Raw genomic sequence first — 19,480 nt, forward strand, 5'->3', positions numbered from 1 at the left:
CGCAACACAATTTAGGTATAAACAATTTTATTGAAGGAATTGATATATGCCAGTAAAATGGTGTATTTTTAATTTCTTTCAATAAAAACATTTGTGACGTAATGAAATAAACCAATATAAATTATCACTCTAAGCGGTGGATCACTCGGCTCATGGGTCGATGAAGAACGCAGCAAACTGTGCGTCATCGTGTGAACTGCAGGACACATGAACATCGACATTTTGAACGCATATCGCAGTCCATGCTGTTTTGTACTTTAATTAATTTTATAGTGCTGCTTGGACTACATATGGTTGAGGGTTGTAAGACTTTGCTAACTAAGTTGTTTAAAATTTTTCGAAGTTTTAAGCATATGGTATATTATTGGATAGATTATGTGTGTCCTGATATGCATAAATTATTCATAATATTAATATATATATGGATGTACTACTCATTGTATATTTTGTATGAGAAAACTGAAGAATTATATTTTCTTTTTTCAAATCAAATAATACTGAGGAATGTCTAGCATAAAAGAAAAATATATTTTTCCTTAATCTAGAATTGCCTCTTATTAATGATGTGTGATAAAAGAATTGTTGTAAAATTTATGGAACTTCAGAACAAAAGTATTATCCATTATATTGAACAATAAATAATGTTCAATTAACATTGTTTTATACAACCTCAACTCATATGGGACTACCCCCTGAATTTAAGCATATTAATTAGGGGAGGAAAAGAAACTAACAAGGATTTTCTTAGTAGCGGCGAGCGAAAAGAAATCAGTTCAGCACTAAGTCACTTTGTCTATATGGCAAATGTGAGATGCAGTGTACGGAACATCAACATTCTAGTATGAGAAGTTAACGATTTAAGTCCTTCTTAAATGAGGCCATTTACCCATAGAGGGTGCCAGGCCCGTATAACGTTAATGATTACTAGATGGTGTTTCCAAAGAGTCGTGTTGCTTGATAGTGCAGCACTAAGTGGGTGGTAAACTCCATCTAAAACTAAATATAACCATGAGACCGATAGTAAACAAGTACCGTGAGGGAAAGTTGAAAAGAACTCTGAATAGAGAGTTAAATAGTACGTGAAACTGCTTAGAGGTTAAGCCCGATGAACCTGAATATCCGTTATGGAAAATTCATCATTAGAATTGTAATATTTTAAACAATATTATAATAATAGTGTGCATTTTTTCCATATAAGGACATTGTAATCTATTAGCATAAATATTTATCATAAAATTATGTCTGATTGCTTATTTGAATTATATGCTTGGCATTTTAACATAAAATAAAAGATATAAATTTGATAAAGTGCTGATAGATTTATATGATTACAGTGCGTTAATTTTTCGGAATTATATAATGGCATAATTATCATTGATATTTGTGTTTATTATATGCATTTGTATGATTAACAATGCGAAAGATTCAGGATACCTTCGGGACCCGTCTTGAAACACGGACCAAGGAGTCTAACATATGTGCAAGTTATTGGGATATAAACCTAATAGCGTAATTAACTTGACTATTAATGGGATTAGTTTTTTAACTATTTATAGTTAATTAACGCAATCCCGGGGCGCTCTATATAGTTATGTATAATAATATTTATATTATTTATGCCTCTAACTGGAACGTACCTTGAGCATATATGCTGTGACCCGAAAGATGGTGAACTATACTTGATCAGGTTGAAGTCAGGGGAAACCCTGATGGAAGACCGAAACAGTTCTGACGTGCAAATCGATTGTCAGAATTGAGTATAGGGGCGAAAGACCAATCGAACCATCTAGTAGCTGGTTCCTTCCGAAGTTTCCCTCAGGATAGCTGGTGCATTTAACTGTTGTATAAAATAATCTTATCTGGTAAAGCGAATGATTAGAGGCCTTAGGGTCGAAACGATCTTAACCTATTCTCAAACTTTAAATGGGTAAGAACCTTAACTTTCTTGATATGAAGTTTAAGGTTATGATATAATGTGCCCAGTGGGCCACTTTTGGTAAGCAGAACTGGCGCTGTGGGATGAACCAAACGTAATGTTACGGTGCCCAAATTAACAACTCATACAGAAACCATGAAAGGCGTTGGTTGCTTAAAACAGCAGGACGGTGATCATGGAAGTCGAAATCCGCTAAGGAGTGTGTAACAACTCACCTGCCGAAGCAACTAGCCCTTAAAATGGATGGCGCTTAAGTTGTATACCTATACATTACCGCTAAAGTAGATGGTTTATATTACTTGTAATATAAATTTTGAAACTTTAGTGAGTAGGAAGGTACAATGGTGTGCATAGAAGTGTTTGGCGTAAGCCTGCATGGAGCCGCTATTGGTACAGATCTTGGTGGTAGTAGCAAATAATCGAATGAGACCTTGGAGGACTGAAGTGGAGAAGGGTTTCGTGTGAACAGTGGTTGATCACGAGTTAGTCGGTCCTAAGTTCAAGGCGAAAGCCGAAAATTTTCAAGTAAAGAAAAATCTAAATATATTTGTCATCTAACCGATTTTTATACACTTGAATAATTTTGAACGAAAGGGAATACGGTTCCAATTCCGTAACCTGTTGAGTATCCGTTTGTTATTAAATATGGGCCTCGTGCTCATCCTGGCAACAGGAACGACCATAAAGAAGCCGTCGAGAGGTATCGGAAGAGTTTTCTTTTCTGTTTTATAGCCGTACTACCATGGAAGTCTTTCGCAGAGAGATATGGTAGATGGGCTAGAAGAGCATGACATATACTGTTGTGTCGATATTTTCTCCTCGGACCTTGAAAATTTATGGTGGGGACACGCAAACTTCTCAACAGGCCGTACCAATATCCGCAGCTGGTCTCCAAGGTGAAGAGTCTCTAGTCGATAGAATAATGTAGGTAAGGGAAGTCGGCAAATTAGATCCGTAACTTCGGGATAAGGATTGGCTCTGAAGATTGAGATAGTCGGGCTTGATTGGGAAACAATAACATGGTTTATGTGCTCGTTCTGGGTAAATAAAGTTTCTATCATTTATGGTAGTTTCTTGTTCCCCGGATAGTTTAGTTACGTAGCCAATTGTGGAACTTTCTTGCTAAAATTTTTAAGAATACTAGTTGGGCTACCAATTAGTTCTTTTAAATTATAACGATTATCAATTAACAATCAATTCAGAACTGGCACGGACTTGGGGAATCCGACTGTCTAATTAAAACAAAGCATTGTGATGGCCCTAGCGGGTGTTGACACAATGTGATTTCTGCCCAGTGCTCTGAATGTCAAAGTGAAGAAATTCAAGTAAGCGCGGGTCAACGGCGGGAGTAACTATGACTCTCTTAAGGTAGCCAAATGCCTCGTCATCTAATTAGTGACGCGCATGAATGGATTAACGAGATTCCTACTGTCCCTATCTACTCAGTTCGTTTCAGACAGTCGTTGGGAACAGACGTGTTTATTTCATCGCTCGCTTCGCAAACAATTTTAAGATAACGGTGCTTTCAAGCAACGGTATCTTGTTTACATTTTGTGCGCTTATCAGCAATAAAGTTTTATTGCTTTGTTTACGTCGTTGCTGCGTGAGCAACAGGCGTTCGTGTGTGTGTGTGAAACCGCCAGCTTCTACGTGTGTGTGTGTGTGTGCGTGCTATTTATATATTAAATAGATAAGCGCACACCTGCGGACGATGCCGCCACGCAAAAAGAAGCCCGCTGAGAAGGGGGCTTTTGAAAATTGTAGGATGACGTCGGAAGATGAGGTGACCTTGTCGGAGTCGTCATCGAACAGCGAGGTAAGGCGGAGGAGCAAGCAGCGCCTGAGGAAGGCAACTTCCGAAAGCGCTGTCAGCTCAGTTGGTGCGCGTGAGGGGAGCGCTGTTCCCGCGGGAGCCGCAGATGGCTCGCCCGGAGCAGCGGGTGCAAGTGTGGAGGAGCGGGTTTTTGCCGTTCCTCATGCCGTGAGCGTTTTGGATGTGTCTGAACCTGCCGTGGAGGGGCCGTCGACAAGTGCGGCGGCTTTGAGGAAGCGGAAAGGAACAGCTGTCGAGCAGATGAAGGGGATAACGGGAGCTTTATTGCAGCTTGCACTCAAGGAGAGAGCCACGGGGTCGCTCATTTGCAAGTTAGTCGATTATACAGGGCAGTATGAGCAGCTCCTGTTCGCGCTTGTGGCGCAGAATGAGCGGCTGCAGGGGCGCTTGGAGGCCGTTTGCGGGGGTGCAGGCGTTTCGCATGAATTGCATGTTCCAGCCGGCCAAGCGCGGGCTCCGTCGGTGAACGCCGCCAGAGGGGGTCCCAGGTCGGCAGTGCCGTCTACCCCGGAGATGCCTCGGCCAGTTGAGACATGGTCCTTGGTTGTGCGCAGCAAGGCTGCTGGCAAAACCGCTAAGGACGTGGTGGAGCAGGTGGTGAAGGAGGTAGGTCCCTCTCTTGGTGTGCGGATACATGAGGTGAAACCTCTAAGGGATGGAGGTGCGTTAATTCGGACTCCATCGGTCGCCGAGCGTGAGAAAATTGTGGAGAACACAAAGTTCAACGAGGTGGGATTGGAAGTGTGTGTGAATGATAAATTAGGGCCGAAAGTTGTGGTTCAGGGCGTTCACTCGCAGATCACCCCTGACGAGTTCATGGGTGACCTTTACGAGATGAACTTAAAGGACAAAATGTCACTTGAAGCCTTTAAGAAAGGTGTCCGGATGACAAGTAAGCCATGGGCGGCGGGAGGTAATGTAGCAGTTAATATCGTCCTCGAGGGTGCTGTGGTGGCCATGCAGTCCCTTTTAGAAATCGGACGCTGCTACATAAAATGGTTTTCTTTTAGAGTGAGAAGTTTTGACCTGGTACCGGGATGCTACCGCTGCCTTGGCTTCGACCATAAGGTGGCGGAGTGCAGAGCCAAAGAGGACGTTTGCCGTCGCTGCGGCCAGATGGGTCACCGCGTGGCTCAGTGCAGCAATGCACTGAATTGCCGCAATTGCTCCTTTAAGGGGAAGCCGTCGGGACATCTGATGATGTCTCTAGCCTGTCCCATATACGGGGCGATTGTTGCGCGGGCGAATGCTAGACATTAAAATGTCTAGCAGATTTCTTCAGCTGAATTGTCAAAGGTCGTATGCAGCTATGTGTGATGTGGGGGCTATGATGTGTGAAAGGGGCAGCGTCGTTGCCCTGCTGCAGGAACCCTACGCGACCGGTGGTTGCGTAAGGGGATTGCCCGCATGTATGCGAGTATTCCCTGACAGCAGGGCTAACTCCGCTGTCATTGTGAATGATGTCAGTATTGAATGCACTTTGGTGAGTTCAACTGACTGGGGGGTGTGTGTGAGCCTAAGCGGCAGTTTTGGCAGGATTTTTGTAGTGAGCATGTATTGTAAGTTCGGGGATCCCCTCGAACCATACATTGCTTACTTGGATGAGGTGCTACTACTGGTTAGTAGCGTACCAGTCATCCTTGGTCTTGATGCGAATGCATCATCCCCCATGTGGTTCAGCAAGGTATCCAGACATTCGTCTGGGTATTCGAACCACACACGGGGTGAGATGCTAGCCGAGTGGGCCGTGTCCCAGGATGTTCGGGTCGTTAACGAACCCAGTGAGTGGTATACGTTTGCGGGTCCGGTGGGTCAGAGTGACATTGATGTTACTCTAGTGAATGCGGTGGCAATGAGTATGTATGCTTTTCATTGGTGTGTACTAGGTGGGCTTGGTGTGAGTGACCACAATCCGATTGAGATTGTTGTCACACACACTATTACGAGGAACGAAAGTGTTGGGGGTAATCGCTGGCGCACTTGTAGTGTGAATTGGTCCCTTCATGGGCTCATTGTGCAGGAGGCGGCAACGCAAGTTCCGCTTAATGCATTTAATGATTTGAATGTGGATGAGCAGGTCGTATGTGTGAATGGGTGGATAACTGGTGCGAATGATCGCATGTTTGAGAGGTACCGTAAGGTCAACCTTAAGCATGTGAAGTGGTGGACGAATCAGTTAAGCACCAAGCGGCGGATGGTCCGGTCTCTGCGGAAGCGATTCCAAAGGGCCAGAGCTACCAATGCGGATGGTGCAGCCCAACTCAGGATTGAATATAGTCGGTGTATGAATGAGTACAAGCAAATGCTTGTAAAGGTGAAAGAAGATGAATGGCGCTCTTTCCTGGAGCGCAATAAGGATGACCCCTGGGGTCGTGTTTATAAAATAGTTCGAGGTAGAGGCAGGGAAACGGATGTAAGTAGCCTCCGTGTTGGTAACGTTCAGTTAACGGCATGGAGGGATTGCATGAATGTCTTGTTGAATGAATTCTTCCCCAGAGCGGATCATCAGGACTCACCACCTAGTGTGGTTAGGCCTGTTGATCCGCTTCTGGATAGTGAGTTGGAGGTGGCTTTCTCGAGGTTAAAGTCGAGGAAGTCACCTGGTATGGATGGATTCACTGGAGAAATGTGTAAAAGTGTCTGGAAGTCAATTCCAGAGTATATGAATGCGATGTATGCGAAGTGTCTGAATGAGGGTTATTTCCCCAGTGAATGGAAGTGTGCGAGAGTGATAGTGCTCCTGAAGTCGCCTGACAGGATCAGGAGCAATCCTAGATCTTTTCGGGGCATCAGTCTTCTTCCGGTTCTTGGAAAAGTTCTGGAAAGGATTATGGTAGAAAGGCTTCAGGAGAGAATGAGTGACCAAATGTCTGACAGGCAATTCGGTTTTAGGCAGGGCAGATGTGTTGAGGATGCGTGGAGGTATGTTAGTGACTCTGTTGAGGCTAGCAGCTCCACGTATGTCTTGGGCATCTTTGTTGATTTTAAAGGTGCTTTCGACTACCTGAGTTGGGCGAGTGTTTTGAGAAGGTTGGATGAATGCGGGTGCCGAGAATTAGCTCTCTGGAAGAGCTATTTCTCTGGCAGACGTGCGTGTGCTGTAGGGCGGTGTGAATGTGTGAGCGTAAATGTTGTTCGTGGCTGTCCCGCAGGGATCTATCTGTGGCCCATTCATTTGGAACCTCATGATGGACCCCTTGCTGGTGCAGCTTGAGCAGATGTGTAAATGTTGTGCGTATGCGGACGATCTGCTCATCTTGATTGAGGGTCGGTCGCGTCTTGAGATCGAGACGAATGCGGGTATGTGCTTGCGCACTGTGTATGAGTGGGGTGAAAGTGTTGGGGTCAGTCTTGCAATGGACAAGACAGTGTCAATGCTGCTCAAGGGCAGATTGGCAGCTAGTCGGCCACCCATTGTCAGACTGAATGGAGTGAATGTGAGGTATGCGTCTGAGGTGAAATACCTCGGCATAACCTTCGGCGAGAGGATGTGTTTCACTCCTCATATCGCTGGTCTCAAGGCCCGGCTACTTGGTTTGGTGGGGCAAGTGCGTCGTATTTTGAGGTCTGACTGGGGCCTAAGCAGACGTGCTGTCCGCACCATCTATGAGGGTCTGTTTGTTGCATGTGCAGCATATGGATCGTCTGTATGGTGCAAGGCGGTCACGACTGTGGTCGGCAGAAAGAAAGTGCTGGCTTGCCAGAGAGTGCTTCTGTTAGGTTGTTTGCCTGTGTGCCGCACTGTCTCTACGGAGGCAATGCAGGTACTGTTAGGAGTAGCCCCTCTTGACTTGGAGATCAGGCGTCGAGCCTTGATGTACAGGATCAAGAGGCGGCTGCCATTGCTGCAGAATGATTGGCTAGCGGGTAGGGATGTGGAGAGTTTAGGGCTTAGTGAATGCAAGAGATTGGTGAAAGAGTGTGTTTTGTCTGACTGGCAAGTCAGATGGGACACTAGCGTGAATGGGCGTGTCACTCATCGGTTTATACGGGAGGTTACATTTGCCGGCAGCCGACCAGACTTTGGGTTCGGCCTGAGTCTTGGATTCCTGTTGACTGGTCACGGTTCCCTCAATGCATTCTTGCATTCGAGGAACCTTTATGACAGTCCAGAATGCCGTTGTGGCTCGGCTGCTGAGACATGGGAGCATGTTCTCTGTGAGTGCACAAGGTATGCAGATTTTCGAGATCTGAGGGGGATGGGTATAAGTGAGGTTAGTGGCGGGTTTGACGTAAGTCAATCACTCTCCACTAGTGATAGGGTTAGAAGAATGAGTGAGTTTGCTAGAGCTGCATTTTCCAGGCGACGTTTGCAATTGCAGGAAGGAATTGTATGAATGATGATGGATGGTAGATGTGAGAATGTGGGGGTACGAATGTGGGGGTGTTTCTGAATGGTAATTTTTGTTGAACATTGTGTTGTGATGGGGCTACCAACCCTTAACTGTTTGGAGTTTAAATTGGAAGTGCCCTTCTGGTACGAGGCCTGACCGGAGGCTTTTAATCTGGTACCACGGGTAACCAGGAGCCCACGGAACTTGTTCCGTCCTGGTTAGTTGGTGCGGCCCTTCGGGGAGTATCGTGGTGGTTGTGGTTTAACACCCAAATGCGGGTAGAGCATCGCTCGACGTGGAGTTGCGTCATACAACCGGGTTCCGTGACCCAGATTACGGAAGAGGCTTAGATAGTCCTCGTGCCAAACCAAGGTAGAAGTCACAACCAAACAGTCGTGTCTTTAATTGGTACCTGCGGAATTGTTCCAAGGGGGCGGTGATTGACGCTTGAATTAATCCTATACTAGGAACCGTGAGATTAAGCCATCGCGGCAGGTGCTCACGTTAAGCCCACTGACTTTCATGTCCCTATCTACTCAGTTCGTTTCAGACAGTCGTTGGGAACAGACGTGTTTATTTCATCGCTCGCTTCGCAAACAATTTTAAGATAACGGTGCTTTCAAGCAACGGTATCTTGTTTACATTTTGTGCGCTTATCAGCAATAAAGTTTTATTGCTTTGTTTACGTCGTTGCTGCGTGAGCAACAGGCGTTCGTGTGTGTGTGTGAAACCGCCAGCTTCTACGTGTGTGTGTGTGTGTGCGTGCTATTTATATATTAAATAGATAAGCGCACACCTGCGGACGATGCCGCCACGCAAAAAGAAGCCCGCTGAGAAGGGGGCTTTTGAAAATTGTAGGATGACGTCGGAAGATGAGGTGACCTTGTCGGAGTCGTCATCGAACAGCGAGGTAAGGCGGAGGAGCAAGCAGCGCCTGAGGAAGGCAACTTCCGAAAGCGCTGTCAGCTCAGTTGGTGCGCGTGAGGGGAGCGCTGTTCCCGCGGGAGCCGCAGATGGCTCGCCCGGAGCAGCGGGTGCAAGTGTGGAGGAGCGGGTTTTTGCCGTTCCTCATGCCGTGAGCGTTTTGGATGTGTCTGAACCTGCCGTGGAGGGGCCGTCGACAAGTGCGGCGGCTTTGAGGAAGCGGAAAGGAACAGCTGTCGAGCAGATGAAGGGGATAACGGGAGCTTTATTGCAGCTTGCACTCAAGGAGAGAGCCACGGGGTCGCTCATTTGCAAGTTAGTCGATTATACAGGGCAGTATGAGCAGCTCCTGTTCGCGCTTGTGGCGCAGAATGAGCGGCTGCAGGGGCGCTTGGAGGCCGTTTGCGGGGGTGCAGGCGTTTCGCATGAATTGCATGTTCCAGCCGGCCAAGCGCGGGCTCCGTCGGTGAACGCCGCCAGAGGGGGTCCCAGGTCGGCAGTGCCGTCTACCCCGGAGATGCCTCGGCCAGTTGAGACATGGTCCTTGGTTGTGCGCAGCAAGGCTGCTGGCAAAACCGCTAAGGACGTGGTGGAGCAGGTGGTGAAGGAGGTAGGTCCCTCTCTTGGTGTGCGGATACATGAGGTGAAACCTCTAAGGGATGGAGGTGCGTTAATTCGGACTCCATCGGTCGCCGAGCGTGAGAAAATTGTGGAGAACACAAAGTTCAACGAGGTGGGATTGGAAGTGTGTGTGAATGATAAATTAGGGCCGAAAGTTGTGGTTCAGGGCGTTCACTCGCAGATCACCCCTGACGAGTTCATGGGTGACCTTTACGAGATGAACTTAAAGGACAAAATGTCACTTGAAGCCTTTAAGAAAGGTGTCCGGATGACAAGTAAGCCATGGGCGGCGGGAGGTAATGTAGCAGTTAATATCGTCCTCGAGGGTGCTGTGGTGGCCATGCAGTCCCTTTTAGAAATCGGACGCTGCTACATAAAATGGTTTTCTTTTAGAGTGAGAAGTTTTGACCTGGTACCGGGATGCTACCGCTGCCTTGGCTTCGACCATAAGGTGGCGGAGTGCAGAGCCAAAGAGGACGTTTGCCGTCGCTGCGGCCAGATGGGTCACCGCGTGGCTCAGTGCAGCAATGCACTGAATTGCCGCAATTGCTCCTTTAAGGGGAAGCCGTCGGGACATCTGATGATGTCTCTAGCCTGTCCCATATACGGGGCGATTGTTGCGCGGGCGAATGCTAGACATTAAAATGTCTAGCAGATTTCTTCAGCTGAATTGTCAAAGGTCGTATGCAGCTATGTGTGATGTGGGGGCTATGATGTGTGAAAGGGGCAGCGTCGTTGCCCTGCTGCAGGAACCCTACGCGACCGGTGGTTGCGTAAGGGGATTGCCCGCATGTATGCGAGTATTCCCTGACAGCAGGGCTAACTCCGCTGTCATTGTGAATGATGTCAGTATTGAATGCACTTTGGTGAGTTCAACTGACTGGGGGGTGTGTGTGAGCCTAAGCGGCAGTTTTGGCAGGATTTTTGTAGTGAGCATGTATTGTAAGTTCGGGGATCCCCTCGAACCATACATTGCTTACTTGGATGAGGTGCTACTACTGGTTAGTAGCGTACCAGTCATCCTTGGTCTTGATGCGAATGCATCATCCCCCATGTGGTTCAGCAAGGTATCCAGACATTCGTCTGGGTATTCGAACCACACACGGGGTGAGATGCTAGCCGAGTGGGCCGTGTCCCAGGATGTTCGGGTCGTTAACGAACCCAGTGAGTGGTATACGTTTGCGGGTCCGGTGGGTCAGAGTGACATTGATGTTACTCTAGTGAATGCGGTGGCAATGAGTATGTATGCTTTTCATTGGTGTGTACTAGGTGGGCTTGGTGTGAGTGACCACAATCCGATTGAGATTGTTGTCACACACACTATTACGAGGAACGAAAGTGTTGGGGGTAATCGCTGGCGCACTTGTAGTGTGAATTGGTCCCTTCATGGGCTCATTGTGCAGGAGGCGGCAACGCAAGTTCCGCTTAATGCATTTAATGATTTGAATGTGGATGAGCAGGTCGTATGTGTGAATGGGTGGATAACTGGTGCGAATGATCGCATGTTTGAGAGGTACCGTAAGGTCAACCTTAAGCATGTGAAGTGGTGGACGAATCAGTTAAGCACCAAGCGGCGGATGGTCCGGTCTCTGCGGAAGCGATTCCAAAGGGCCAGAGCTACCAATGCGGATGGTGCAGCCCAACTCAGGATTGAATATAGTCGGTGTATGAATGAGTACAAGCAAATGCTTGTAAAGGTGAAAGAAGATGAATGGCGCTCTTTCCTGGAGCGCAATAAGGATGACCCCTGGGGTCGTGTTTATAAAATAGTTCGAGGTAGAGGCAGGGAAACGGATGTAAGTAGCCTCCGTGTTGGTAACGTTCAGTTAACGGCATGGAGGGATTGCATGAATGTCTTGTTGAATGAATTCTTCCCCAGAGCGGATCATCAGGACTCACCACCTAGTGTGGTTAGGCCTGTTGATCCGCTTCTGGATAGTGAGTTGGAGGTGGCTTTCTCGAGGTTAAAGTCGAGGAAGTCACCTGGTATGGATGGATTCACTGGAGAAATGTGTAAAAGTGTCTGGAAGTCAATTCCAGAGTATATGAATGCGATGTATGCGAAGTGTCTGAATGAGGGTTATTTCCCCAGTGAATGGAAGTGTGCGAGAGTGATAGTGCTCCTGAAGTCGCCTGACAGGATCAGGAGCAATCCTAGATCTTTTCGGGGCATCAGTCTTCTTCCGGTTCTTGGAAAAGTTCTGGAAAGGATTATGGTAGAAAGGCTTCAGGAGAGAATGAATGACCAAATGTCTGACAGGCAATTCGGTTTTAGGCAGGGCAGATGTGTTGAGGATGCGTGGAGGTATGTTAGTGACTCTGTTGAGGCTAGCAGCTCCACGTATGTCTTGGGCATCTTTGTTGATTTTAAAGGTGCTTTCGACTACCTGAGTTGGGCGAGTGTTTTGAGAAGGTTGGATGAATGCGGGTGCCGAGAATTAGCTCTCTGGAAGAGCTATTTCTCTGGCAGACGTGCGTGTGCTGTAGGGCGGTGTGAATGTGTGAGCGTAAATGTTGTTCGTGGCTGCCCGCAGGGATCTATCTGTGGCCCATTCATTTGGAACCTCATGATGGACCCCTTGCTGGTGCAGCTTGAGCAGATGTGTAAATGTTGTGCGTATGCGGACGATCTGCTCATCTTGATTGAGGGTCGGTCGCGTCTTGAGATCGAGACGAATGCGGGTATGTGCTTGCGCACTGTGTATGAGTGGGGTGAAAGTGTTGGGGTCAGTCTTGCAATGGACAAGACAGTGTCAATGCTGCTCAAGGGCAGATTGGCAGCTAGTCGGCCACCCATTGTCAGACTGAATGGAGTGAATGTGAGGTATGCGTCTGAGGTGAAATACCTCGGCATAACCTTCGGCGAGAGGATGTGTTTCACTCCTCATATCGCTGGTCTCAAGGCCCGGCTACTTGGTTTGGTGGGGCAAGTGCGTCGTATTTTGAGGTCTGACTGGGGCCTAAGCAGACGTGCTGTCCGCACCATCTATGAGGGTCTGTTTGTTGCATGTGCAGCATATGGATCGTCTGTATGGTGCAAGGCGGTCACGACTGTGGTCGGCAGAAAGAAAGTGCTGGCTTGCCAGAGAGTGCTTCTGTTAGGTTGTTTGCCTGTGTGCCGCACTGTCTCTACGGAGGCAATGCAGGTACTGTTAGGAGTAGCCCCTCTTGACTTGGAGATCAGGCGTCGAGCCTTGATGTACAGGATCAAGAGGCGGCTGCCATTGCTGCAGAATGATTGGCTAGCGGGTAGGGATGTGGAGAGTTTAGGGCTTAGTGAATGCAAGAGATTGGTGAAAGAGTGTGTTTTGTCTGACTGGCAAGTCAGATGGGACACTAGCGTGAATGGGCGTGTCACTCATCGGTTTATACGGGAGGTTACATTTGCCGGCAGCCGACCAGACTTTGGGTTCGGCCTGAGTCTTGGATTCCTGTTGACTGGTCACGGTTCCCTCAATGCATTCTTGCATTCGAGGAACCTTTATGACAGTCCAGAATGCCGTTGTGGCTCGGCTGCTGAGACATGGGAGCATGTTCTCTGTGAGTGCACAAGGTATGCAGATTTTCGAGATCTGAGGGGGATGGGTATAAGTGAGGTTAGTGGCGGGTTTGACGTAAGTCAATCACTCTCCACTAGTGATAGGGTTAGAAGAATGAGTGAGTTTGCTAGAGCTGCATTTTCCAGGCGACGTTTGCAATTGCAGGAAGGAATTGTATGAATGATGATGGATGGTAGATGTGAGAATGTGGGGGTACGAATGTGGGGGTGTTTCTGAATGGTAATTTTTGTTGAACATTGTGTTGTGATGGGGCTACCAACCCTTAACTGTTTGGAGTTTAAATTGGAAGTGCCCTTCTGGTACGAGGCCTGACCGGAGGCTTTTAATCTGGTACCACGGGTAACCAGGAGCCCACGGAACTTGTTCCGTCCTGGTTAGTTGGTGCGGCCCTTCGGGGAGTATCGTGGTGGTTGTGGTTTAACACCCAAATGCGGGTAGAGCATCGCTCGACGTGGAGTTGCGTCATACAACCGGGTTCCGTGACCCAGATTACGGAAGAGGCTTAGATAGTCCTCGTGCCAAACCAAGGTAGAAGTCACAACCAAACAGTCGTGTCTTTAATTGGTACCTGCGGAATTGTTCCAAGGGGGCGGTGATTGACGCTTGAATTAATCCTATACTAGGAACCGTGAGATTAAGCCATCGCGGCAGGTGCTCACGTTAAGCCCACTGACTTTCATGTCCCTATCTACTCAGTTCGTTTCAGACAGTCGTTGGGAACAGACGTGTTTATTTCATCGCTCGCTTCGCAAACAATTTTAAGATAACGGTGCTTTCAAGCAACGGTATCTTGTTTACATTTTGTGCGCTTATCAGCAATAAAGTTTTATTGCTTTGTTTACGTCGTTGCTGCGTGAGCAACAGGCGTTCGTGTGTGTGTGTGAAACCGCCAGCTTCTACGTGTGTGTGTGTGTGTGCGTGCTATTTATATATTAAATAGATAAGCGCACACCTGCGGACGATGCCGCCACGCAAAAAGAAGCCCGCTGAGAAGGGGGCTTTTGAAAATTGTAGGATGACGTCGGAAGATGAGGTGACCTTGTCGGAGTCGTCATCGAACAGCGAGGTAAGGCGGAGGAGCAAGCAGCGCCTGAGGAAGGCAACTTCCGAAAGCGCTGTCAGCTCAGTTGGTGCGCGTGAGGGGAGCGCTGTTCCCGCGGGAGCCGCAGATGGCTCGCCCGGAGCAGCGGGTGCAAGTGTGGAGGAGCGGGTTTTTGCCGTTCCTCATGCCGTGAGCGTTTTGGATGTGTCTGAACCTGCCGTGGAGGGGCCGTCGACAAGTGCGGCGGCTTTGAGGAAGCGGAAAGGAACAGCTGTCGAGCAGATGAAGGGGATAACGGGAGCTTTATTGCAGCTTGCACTCAAGGAGAGAGCCACGGGGTCGCTCATTTGCAAGTTAGTCGATTATACAGGGCAGTATGAGCAGCTCCTGTTCGCGCTTGTGGCGCAGAATGAGCGGCTGCAGGGGCGCTTGGAGGCCGTTTGCGGGGGTGCAGGCGTTTCGCATGAATTGCATGTTCCAGCCGGCCAAGCGCGGGCTCCGTCGGTGAACGCCGCCAGAGGGGGTCCCAGGTCGGCAGTGCCGTCTACCCCGGAGATGCCTCGGCCAGTTGAGACATGGTCCTTGGTTGTGCGCAGCAAGGCTGCTGGCAAAACCGCTAAGGACGTGGTGGAGCAGGTGGTGAAGGAGGTAGGTCCCTCTCTTGGTGTGCGGATACATGAGGTGAAACCTCTAAGGGATGGAGGTGCGTTAATTCGGACTCCATCGGTCGCCGAGCGTGAGAAAATTGTGGAGAACACAAAGTTCAACGAGGTGGGATTGGAAGTGTGTGTGAATGATAAATTAGGGCCGAAAGTTGTGGTTCAGGGCGTTCACTCGCAGATCACCCCTGACGAGTTCATGGGTGACCTTTACGAGATGAACTTAAAGGACAAAATGTCACTTGAAGCCTTTAAGAAAGGTGTCCGGATGACAAGTAAGCCATGGGCGGCGGGAGGTAATGTAGCAGTTAATATCGTCCTCGAGGGTGCTGTGGTGGCCATGCAGTCCCTTTTAGAAATCGGACGCTGCTACATAAAATGGTTTTCTTTTAGAGTGAGAAGTTTTGACCTGGTACCGGGATGCTACCGCTGCCTTGGCTTCGACCATAAGGTGGCGGAGTGCAGAGCCAAAGAGGACGTTTGCCGTCGCTGCGGCCAGATGGGTCACCGCGTGGCTCAGTGCAGCAATGCACTGAATTGCCGCAATTGCTCCTTTAAGGGGAAGCCGTCGGGACATCTGATGATGTCTCTAGCCTGTCCCATATACGGGGCGATTGTTGCGCGGGCGAATGCTAGACATTAAAATGTCTAGCAGATTTCTTCAGCTGAATTGTCAAAGGTCGTATGCAGCTATGTGTGATGTGGGGGCTATGATGTGTGAAAGGGGCAGCGTCGTTGCCCTGCTGCAGGAACCCTACGCGACCGGTGGTTGCGTAAGGGGATTGCCCGCATGTATGCGAGTATTCCCTGACAGCAGGGCTAACTCCGCTGTCATTGTGAATGATGTCAGTATTGAATGCACTTTGGTGAGTTCAACTGACTGGGGGGTGTGTGTGAGCCTAAGCGGCAGTTTTGGCAGGATTTTTGTAGTGAGCATGTATTGTAAGTTCGGGGATCCCCTCGAACCATACATTGCTTACTTGGATGAGGTGCTACTACTGGTTAGTAGCGTACCAGTCATCCTTGGTCTTGATGCGAATGCATCATCCCCCATGTGGTTCAGCAAGGTATCCAGACATTCGTCTGGGTATTCGAACCACACACGGGGTGAGATGCTAGCCGAGTGGGCCGTGTCCCAGGATGTTCGGGTCGTTAACGAACCCAGTGAGTGGTATACGTTTGCGGGTCCGGTGGGTCAGAGTGACATTGATGTTACTCTAGTGAATGCGGTGGCAATGAGTATGTATGCTTTTCATTGGTGTGTACTAGGTGGGCTTGGTGTGAGTGACCACAATCCGATTGAGATTGTTGTCACACACACTATTACGAGGAACGAAAGTGTTGGGGGTAATCGCTGGCGCACTTGTAGTGTGAATTGGTCCCTTCATGGGCTCATTGTGCAGGAGGCGGCAACGCAAGTTCCGCTTAATGCATTTAATGATTTGAATGTGGATGAGCAGGTCGTATGTGTGAATGGGTGGATAACTGGTGCGAATGATCGCATGTTTGAGAGGTACCGTAAGGTCAACCTTAAGCATGTGAAGTGGTGGACGAATCAGTTAAGCACCAAGCGGCGGATGGTCCGGTCTCTGCGGAAGCGATTCCAAAGGGCCAGAGCTACCAATGCGGATGGTGCAGCCCAACTCAGGATTGAATATAGTCGGTGTATGAATGAGTACAAGCAAATGCTTGTAAAGGTGAAAGAAGATGAATGGCGCTCTTTCCTGGAGCGCAATAAGGATGACCCCTGGGGTCGTGTTTATAAAATAGTTCGAGGTAGAGGCAGGGAAACGGATGTAAGTAGCCTCCGTGTTGGTAACGTTCAGTTAACGGCATGGAGGGATTGCATGAATGTCTTGTTGAATGAATTCTTCCCCAGAGCGGATCATCAGGACTCACCACCTAGTGTGGTTAGGCCTGTTGATCCGCTTCTGGATAGTGAGTTGGAGGTGGCTTTCTCGAGGTTAAAGTCGAGGAAGTCACCTGGTATGGATGGATTCACTGGAGAAATGTGTAAAAGTGTCTGGAAGTCAATTCCAGAGTATATGAATGCGATGTATGCGAAGTGTCTGAATGAGGGTTATTTCCCCAGTGAATGGAAGTGTGCGAGAGTGATAGTGCTCCTGAAGTCGCCTGACAGGATCAGGAGCAATCCTAGATCTTTTCGGGGCATCAGTCTTCTTCCGGTTCTTGGAAAAGTTCTGGAAAGGATTATGGTAGAAAGGCTTCAGGAGAGAATGAATGACCAAATGTCTGACAGGCAATTTGGTTTTAGGCAGGGCAGATGTGTTGAGGATGCTTGGAGGTATGTTAGTGACTCTGTTGAGGCTAGCAGCTCCACGTATGTCTTGGGCATCTTTGTTGATTTTAAAGGTGCTTTCGACTACCTGAGTTGGGCGAGTGTTTTGAGAAGGTTGGATGAATGCGGGTGCCGAGAATTAGCTCTCTGGAAGAGCTATTTCTCTGGCAGACGTGCGTGTGCTGTAGGGCGGTGTGAATGTGTGAGCGTAAATGTGGTTCGTGGCTGCCCGCAGGGATCTATCTGTGGCCCATTCATTTGGAACCTCATGATGGACCCCTTGCTGGTGCAGCTTGAGCAGATGTGTAAATGTTGTGCGTATGCGGACGATCTGCTTATCTTGATTGAGGGTCGGTCGCGTCTTGAGATCGAGACGAATGCGGGTATGTGCTTGCGCACTGTGTATGAGTGGGGTGAAAGTGTTGGGGTCAGTCTTGCAATGGACAAGACAGTGTCAATGCTGCTCAAGGGCAGATTGGCAGCTAGTCGGCCACCCATTGTCAGACTGAATGGAGTGAATGTGAGGTATGCGTCTGAGGTGAAATACCTCGGCATAACCTTCGGCGAGAGGATGTGTTTCACTCCTCATATCGCTGGTCTCAAGGCCCGGCTACTTGGTTTGGTGGGGCAAGTGCGTCGTATTTTGAGGTCTGACTGGGGCCTAAGCAGACGTGCTGTCCGCACCATCTATGAGGGTCTGTTTGTTGCATGTGCAGCATATGGATCGTCTGTATGGTGCAAGGCGGTCACGACTGTGGTCGGCAGAAAGAAAGTGCTGGCTTGCCAGAGAGTGCTTCTGTTAGGTTGTTTGCCTGTGTGCCGCACTGTCTCTACGGAGGCAATGCAGGTACTGTTAGGAGTAGCCCCTCTTGACTTGGAGATCAGGCGTCGAGCCTTGATGTACAGGATCAAGAGGCGGCTGCCATTGCTGCAGAATGATTGGCTAGCGGGTAGGGATGTGGAGAGTTTAGGGCTTAGTGAATGCAAGAGATTGGTGAAAGAGTGTGTTTTGTCTGACTGGCAAGTCAGATGGGACACTAGCGTGAATGGGCGTGTCACTCATCGGTTTATACGGGAGGTTACATTTGCCGGCAGCCGACCAGACTTTGGGTTCGGCCTGAGTCTTGGATTCCTGTTGACTGGTCACGGTTCCCTCAATGCATTCTTGCATTCGAGGAACCTTTATGACAGTCCAGAATGCCGTTGTGGCTCGGCTGCTGAGACATGGGAGCATGTTCTCTGTGAGTGCACAAGGTATGCAGATTTTCGAGATCTGAGGGGGATGGGTATAAGTGAGGTTAGTGGCGGGTTTGACGTAAGTCAATCACTCTCCACTAGTGATAGGGTTAGAAGAATGAGTGAGTTTGCTAGAGCTGCATTTTCCAGGCGACGTTTGCAATTGCAGGAAGGAATTGTATGAATGATGATGGATGGTAGATGTGAGAATGTGGGGGTACGAATGTGGGGGTGTTTCTGAATGGTAATTTTTGTTGAACATTGTGTTGTGATGGGGCTACCAACCCTTAACTGTTTTGGAGTTTAAATTGGAAGTGCCCTTCTGGTACGAGGCCTGACCGGAGGCTTTTAATCTGGTACCACGGGTAACCAGGAGCCCACGGAACTTGTTCCGTCCTGGTTAGTTGGTGCGGCCCTTCGGGGAGTATCGTGGTGGTTGTGGTTTAACACCCAAATGCGGGTAGAGCATCGCTCGACGTGGAGTTGCGTCATACAACCGGGTTCCGTGACCCAGATTACGGAAGAGGCTTAGATAGTCCTCGTGCCAAACCAAGGTAGAAGTCACAACCAAACAGTCGTGTCTTTAATTGGTACCTGCGGAATTGTTCCAAGGGGGCGGTGATTGACGCTTGAATTAATCCTATACTAGGAACCGTGAGATTAAGCCATCGCGGCAGGTGCTCACGTTAAGCCCACTGACTTTCATGTCCCTATCTACTCAGTTCGTTTCAGACAGTCGTTGGGAACAGACGTGTTTATTTCATCGCTCGCTTCGCAAACAATTTTAAGATAACGGTGCTTTCAAGCAACGGTATCTTGTTTACATTTTGTGCGCTTATCAGCAATAAAGTTTTATTGCTTTGTTTACGTCGTTGCTGCGTGAGCAACAGGCGTTCGTGTGTGTGTGTGAAACCGCCAGCTTCTACGTGTGTGTGTGTGTGTGCGTGCTATTTATATATTAAATAGATAAGCGCACACCTGCGGACGATGCCGCCACGCAAAAAGAAGCCCGCTGAGAAGGGGGCTTTTGAAAAT

General features: G+C 48.7%; 1 non-coding gene and 1 pseudogene across 1 annotated transcript; both read left to right on the forward strand.

The window, feature by feature from the left end:
- Positions 1 to 125: 125 nt before the first annotated feature.
- On the forward strand, positions 126 to 304 carry LOC116650127 (5.8S ribosomal RNA). Its single transcript, XR_004303119.1, has one exon. It is a non-coding gene; the product is annotated as a 5.8S ribosomal RNA (ribosomal RNA).
- A 361-nt stretch (positions 305 to 665) lies between these two features.
- Positions 666 to 3,436, forward strand: LOC116650126 (large subunit ribosomal RNA; annotated as a pseudogene).
- The last annotated feature ends 16,044 nt before the right edge of the window (positions 3,437 to 19,480 follow it).

The sequence above is a fragment of the Drosophila virilis genome, unplaced genomic scaffold (assembly GCF_030788295.1).
Source record: "Drosophila virilis strain 15010-1051.87 unplaced genomic scaffold, Dvir_AGI_RSII-ME tig00001982, whole genome shotgun sequence".
Classification (NCBI taxonomy): Eukaryota; Metazoa; Arthropoda; class Insecta; order Diptera; family Drosophilidae; genus Drosophila; species Drosophila virilis.